At 46.7% G+C, this 6,783-nt stretch overlaps 1 protein-coding gene across 3 annotated transcripts in view; it reads left to right on the forward strand.

The window, feature by feature from the left end:
• Positions 1-701: 701 nt before the first annotated feature.
• The window catches only part of MYRIP (myosin VIIA and Rab interacting protein), a 344,233-nt gene continuing 338,151 nt past the window's right edge, over positions 702-6,783 (forward strand). For all 3 annotated transcript variants that reach the window (XM_012644759.1, XM_012644829.1, XM_012644902.1), the window contains exon 1: positions 702-959. The gene's annotated coding sequence lies outside the window, so the exon portion shown is untranslated. The remainder of the gene's footprint in view (positions 960-6,783) is intronic.

Raw genomic sequence — 6,783 nt, forward strand, 5'->3', positions numbered from 1 at the left:
GCGCGAACCCGGCTTATGTGTGTTGAATGAATGAGCGTCGCTAGCACTGTAAATTCACGAGAAAATTAAAGGAGTCCAGATCGGGGTCACCACAGTGACTTTAAATACCCAGGTACTGTGAAGTGAAAAAGAGCTGTCCGTGGAGGAGCGCAACGCCAGCTTTGGCGAGGCTCCCGCCCGTGGACCGCGGTGTTCTTGGAACGAGGCAGGCCCGGGATTCTGGTGACCCATCACTCCGCGGTTGGGAGGGTCCCGGCCCCTAGAGCTCAGAGGCCAGGACAAGAAAAGCCTTACTTCAAATCTGAGAATGACCTAAAGTCGCAGTTGGGGATGTCCCGGCTGCGGACCCCACACTGCACTGCGCCGCGGGTTAGAGCCCCAGGAGGGGCGCGGGTCCCCGCCCCGGGCGCACGCAGCCCAGCCCCGCCTCCTCCCGATGCGCCCCGCCCCTCCCGGCGCGTGCCGCCCGCGCGCCCGGGGTGCCAGAGGAACCGGCCCGGCAGGCACCCCCTGCCCTGGCGCAGGCGCCTTCGCGCTCCGCCCCTCCCGCCGGGCGCCCGGCACGCGCCCCCGCCCCGCCTCTGCCCGCTCCCCCGCTCCCGGCGCCTCTGATTGGCGGTCGGCCGGGCCAGCAGGTGTCGGCGGCGGCTGCGGCCAGGCTGGCCTTGGCTGCCTGCGGCGCGGGTGCCTCCCTCGCAGCCGCTGCCGCCGCCGCGTTCTCGTCTCTTGCCCACTGCCGGGCTCCCGCTGCGGCTGCGGTTCTGGCTGCCGAGCCCCCACGGCGCTGCAGCCCCGCTCTGGTGCGCAGACCGACCCGTGCCCCTGCCTCGCTGCCCGCAGCCTTCTAATCCGCGTGCCGCGCTGCGGCAGGTGCCCTGGGCATCCAGAGGCGCGGCGGCTGGAGCCCGGCCGCCATCGATGACCCTGGCCGCAGACCTGCTCCGGGCTGGCCTCCCTGTGTGAGTACCGTCCCTTCCCTCCCCTCCCCTCCCGCCGCTTTGCGCCACTCTCCGCCTCACGTTGCAGCAACTTCGGAGGTGGGTGTGTGGAGGTCTCTCACCTTCCCCCGCACCCCGTGCGCGTCCTGAGCCAGGGCCCCGGGGCACGGCCAGTCCTCCTCTGCGGAGGGGCGTGTGCGTGTGTGTGTGTTACTTGAACTTGCTCGAGGATCGTCGCAGAGTCGGAACCGCCTCTTTCGCTGTCTGGGCGGGAGCTCGCCTCTGCGTTTCCCTCCCGTTTTCTGATCCCGGCTGGCCACGTAGCGCTGGGGCTGCGGTTCACCGCGTACCTACTGCGCTACCGGCGCGCCGGCGGGACGCCTTAAACCATCTGGTAAGCGCCCTGCAGCAGCCCCAGCGCGGCGGACTTGGCACTTTCGAACTCTTAATTTCTGTAAACTAGAGCTAATTAGGGACTCGCTCAAGGTCACGGTCGGTGCACAGAGTTAGAACCCCGGTGGATTGCGTCCGGCCCCCGCCTCAGGGCTGCCTCGGGAGGAGCGCGCTCTTGAGGGGGCGGTCACTTCAGCTTCATCCCGGTCTCCTCCTCACACTCCCTTTCTGCCAAAGCCGCCAGACTTGAAGAGGCAGAGAGCCAGTCCCAACGTACTCTACAGAGGTTTGGAGGTAACCGCGGGGGACCTTCTGGGTGAGCGTGGAGCGGAGCTATTCGGTGGTGGGAACCCTAGGACTTGCAGCGTTTGGAGCACTCCCTCCCGTTACCGTCATTTAATATACTAACGTCTCTGCGGGGTAGGGGCGTTCGCTAGGTGCCGGCTCTATCTTAGCTCCGTCTTGCTCCGCTTCCTTCCTTCATGTAAGCCCTGTCCCCGAGGGTAAGTATATATCCTAAAGATGCTTAAATGCACACACCAGTTTGGGCCTAGGGGACTTCCTAAGAAAAGCGGGTACGCTGTGGGGTTGGTTTCGATAACGTTGGCTCCCACCTGCTCCCAGAAAATACCTGAGTCTGGCTTCATTTCTACCCTCCCCACCCCTGACTCCTTGATCTGGATTTGTTGATTTGCTTGACGCTTTCTCAGGGGAGGATTCGGCCAAGTTCCAGGGTATGTAAACGTTGTCAGTGTGATTACTTAACTCTAGATCCTTTAAGGCAGCTGCCCCCGTGGGGCTGTGGGTAGTTCTCAGAGCTTTGGTTGGAGAGGGCTATCCCCTCTTGCGGTTATCACCTTATCCCTCCAACTTAGCTTCCGCAGCCCCAACTCTGAAACTCAGTGATGAGATGCCTGCTTAGATAGTTTTTTGATGATTGACAAGCGTGTTTGAGACTCAACTTTTTCATTTATAAAATGGAATAATTCCTGCCTTTCAATCTTCCCAAAGTACTTGGGGTTCAGAGGATATGACAGATGTGAAAATGTACTGGGGTTATATTAAAAAGTAGAAGGAAGATGGTCCAAATGATCTGGGACTGTGGGAGGAAACAGAGGTGATTTTAACGAATTTTGTAGCAACACCTGGGACCCTCTTTGCAGATTTCAAAATCCTCTTCCTAGAGAAATTTAGTTGGCTAAGACTTTGAAATTACTAGTTTCCGTCTTCCTGGTGATATTCCTTGCCTGGCCACGGGCAACTCTTTCGGTGGGGGTGGGGGAATCTCTTTTAATTAGTCCCCACCCCCACCCCAATCTGAGGGATATCTCTGTGGGCTGGAAGCTGTGTCTGTGGGGCTGGAGATTGTCTCTAGGGGATGGGGGTAGGCAGTGTGTGTGTGTGTGTGTGTTGTCTCTGAGGAGATGGTGTGTATTTCTTTGTGGCAGGGTTCTGTTTGCATTCTGGGTTTCATTTGTTTGTATGTGTGGTAGGGAAAGGGGGAGTTTGGCTTTAGAGGAGGAGTTTGGCTTGTTCACTTTTGAGAAAATGAAGTGTTAGCCATACTCAGTAATTTGAACTAGCAGTAGCATAGACTGTGTCCTATCTCCTTCCTCCCTACCCAGAGGGATTCACACTGGCTGAGAAGTGCCTCAGAAAACTGGACATCCCCCTGCTTTTGCCTTCCCAGTTATTATTGTGGTTGCGCAGCCTGTTGTCTCAAAGGCAAGTTAAAGAGGGGTGACTGATCGGACCTTGGTGAATTTGTCTTCACATTATATTGAAGTATAATAACAGAAAACAGTACAATTCTGAACATGTGCACTCAATGGGTTTTCTCAAACTGAACACACCTGGGTAACGTGCCCTGATTAAGACCCAGAATATTTCCAATCTCCCTATTACACCTATAGGCACTATCCCTCAAGGGCAACCATCATCCTCCTTAGTTTTATAAGGCAAGTTTTATTTTTATTACTATTATTATTTATTTTAGCATTTTAGTTCCCAAGCTAAATTGAGACTTCTTGATAATTTTCTACTTCCTTTTTTATGAATGCAAACCAAGAGTAGCTATACCTAAGCAGAACAGAAAACTAGAAGGAAGAATTTGGTTTTAAGATCTGGGCAGGGAATGAATTGTTTGTCCCACCACACCATGATCATCAGTTCTTTGGTGGTGGGTCATATCTGACCCCAGAAGTAACAGTGTTGACTTTGATAAATGGCAGCCAGTTTATTCCCCAAAGAACTTTTCCATAGAATGAATTTGAATAATGCAGATCTGCAATAGTATGATATTAAAATATGGATGAAGAAAAAAAATAAGTGAATTCTCATTTAAAACATAAAAAAGGAAATACTTTTAAAGTTAAAAAATTGGTGGAGAATCACAGAATTTCAAAGCTGAGTGATTTATGAACTATTTATGCTGTTGCCACATGGTGGCGCCACATTGGCTAGAGAACTGAAACCTCTACTGTCCTTTCCCAAGCCCTCAGAAAGGAATCCCAGGAATAAAATCCAAAAGCTTAGTATCTCCAAACATGATTTCCAAATACTGTTTTCCATTATCAGGCAGACAACCCCCCTCTCTGGCCTCTACTACTAAATCCATGGATAGAACTCTATCCCAGCTCTTTAAAAAGATGGCTCATGGGTTGGGAGCAGGTGTGTATCGGAGGGGCATGGAGTTGAGACACTGTTGCCTTTCCCTCAGCATATGGAGTCAAAGTGGGATGTTCTTGGGATTTTAAAGAGGGTCAACTGAGAAGCAACCTTAGATGGGCTTGAGATCCTATGGGCCTCATCTCACCCCAGATCCCCGCAAAGGTTTGGAGAAGGAGTTCTCTTTCCTGAGGCAGGTAGCTCTTTTCACAGGGCACTGTCCATGGTGAACTTGGAAGAGTAAATAGGCCTGGCTGTAGCCACGTTACTGTTGCTGGAAGAAATGTCCAAACATCCCACAGGGTGGGGCCAAGTTACAGGGGAGGTGGGGATGGTGTGTTCAGGTGTGGAGAAGGCTAAGTGGACCCATCCAGTGCCCTCCTCCCATCCATCCACCACCTTTTGCTGTTTAGAAGATTGTATTCACTTGTTGGTTGCTGTGTCTATAATCACCAAGAGTGTTGAGTGTTTGCTATGTGCTGGACACTATAAATATATTTACTCTTCACAATAGGAAGAGGGTGGCTTTCTCATTTTATAGATGAAGGAACCAAGCCTTGAAAATTAAACACTCTTTCTAAATTTATATACTGTGCCAGCTAGAGTGAGGATTAAGAACCACGTCTCTGAGATAACTTCCTAAGCTGAGTTGTACCTTCCTGCAGGGTGGAGGGAGGAGATTTGCATAATTCTTTTGTCCTCCCTGGCATGTAGTCTAGCACTTTGCATGTAGGAGCCACTTAAATTTAAGTATGGGGTTGCTGGAAATAGAACACTCTCTGATAAGCAAGAAGGACATCCAGACAGTGAAGGTTAAGAACTTGGGGTCAGGTCCGTGCAACCTGCAATGTTGGGGTGTGAGTGTGTGCCCATCAGAGTGTGTAGTTTTACTTTGTGTTTAAAATTTTATGTAATGGAGGCCTGTCTTATCTATTTTTGTGATTTTTTCATCCAATATTTTTCTGCATGTGTTGATAACATATATTGATCATTGTAGATCTAGTTGATTGGTTTTAGTAAATTTGTATGTAATATTCCTTTGTTTGATATACCAGAGTTTAAATATTCCCCACTGATGGATAATAAGATGTTTCTGCCTTTTGCTAAAAAATATTGCAGGGAATATCCTTGCTAAGATCTTGTTGAAATGTACAAGAGTATGTCTCGGGTATATATCCCCAGAAGTTGACTAACTGGGAAGTAGGATATGCTTTCATCAGCATCTGTCTGCTACTTCAGCTCTACAGGGTGCTGCGGATTATGCTCCCACTGTGTACTGTGTTAGAGTTCCTTGTATCCCTGTATCTTTGACTGTGACTGGTGTTAATCAGATGTTTTCCTTTTGGTTTATCTGATAAGCATGAAATGTATTTCACTGCTCTTTTACTTACATTTCCTATAAAGATTATCTTTTAATATATTTTGGTTTTCAAGTTTTCTTTCCTATGCCTTGCCATTTTTATACTGGAAAAATTTTGTTTTTCATAGTTAAGTCTTTGAACTCATGTAAAATTTATATTTCTGTATTGTATGAGGCAGGGGTCTGTTTTCTAGATTGAAAACCATTTGTTCTATTATCATTTAGTGAATAGTTTATTAATTTTCTCATTTATTTTGTTGCCATCTCTGTTACATGCCAATTTCTGTTGTATTCTTGGATCTGTCTCTGTTCTATGCATCTTTTTGTGATTCTGGAGCTAATACCATTTCATTTAATTATTGAAGTTTTATAATAAATCTTCCCTTCTCACCCCTTTTCTTTAGTATTGTCTTGGCTATTCTTGACAATTTTGCTTCAACATCAATTTTAGAATCTATCTTTTCCAATGAAAATTCATGTTATCATTTACAAAATTGAATCTATAAGATTAATTGGGGGAGACTTTTTATCATTTCACTATTGATACATCCCATTCATGGACATGGTCTATCTCTATAAGTCTTTTTTTCCCCCAGATCATTCTATAACCTTCATAATATTCTCCATAAAGATCTGGATCTTGTATTAGGTACCTTATAGGTTTTTGTCGTCATTTTTAATTAACAGCTCTATTGAGGTGTATGTCACATACCATACAATTCACCCATTTAAAGTTTACAATTCAGTGTTTTTTAGTAAATTCACAGAATGTGCAGCCATCAACATAATCTAGTTTTAGTAAATTTTTGAATCTGCAAAATAAACCCTATGCCCATTAACAGTCACTCCTCAATTCCTTCCCCTGGCCACACACACCCAGCCTTAGGCAGCTACCAATCTACTGTCTCAACAAATTTGCCCATTCTATATATTTCATGTAAATAGAATCATATAATAATATATATGATATTTTGTGCCTGGCTTTTTTACTTAGCATAATGTTTTGAAGGTCTATCTATGTTGTAGTACGTGTCATTGCTTCATTCATTTTTATTGGTATATTGCATGCTGTGTATATACCACATTTTATTTATCCCTTTATTAGTTGCTTACAAGTTTTATTGCTTTTGTGAATGGGATCTTTTTCCCTCCAGTTACGTTTTTTAAATTGATTGTTGCCAGTGTATAGTAATGGGGTTGACTTTTTATATGTTAATTTTCTATAATGCATCTTTGTTGGTAGAATCCCTAGATATTCTGTAGAAAGCATATGTACCACAAATAGTGATGATTTTGTTTCTCATATTTTAAAATTGTTTGTATCTTTTTCTTGACATATTACACTTCCTAGACCCTCCAGCATCATGCTGAGTAATAATGGTGATAGTGGACCTCCTAATCTGGTGTCTGACTTTGATAATGCTT

Source organism: Propithecus coquereli, unplaced genomic scaffold (genome assembly GCF_000956105.1).
Source record: "Propithecus coquereli isolate 6110/MARCELLA unplaced genomic scaffold, Pcoq_1.0 Scaffold1, whole genome shotgun sequence".
Taxonomy (NCBI): Eukaryota; Metazoa; Chordata; class Mammalia; order Primates; family Indriidae; genus Propithecus; species Propithecus coquereli.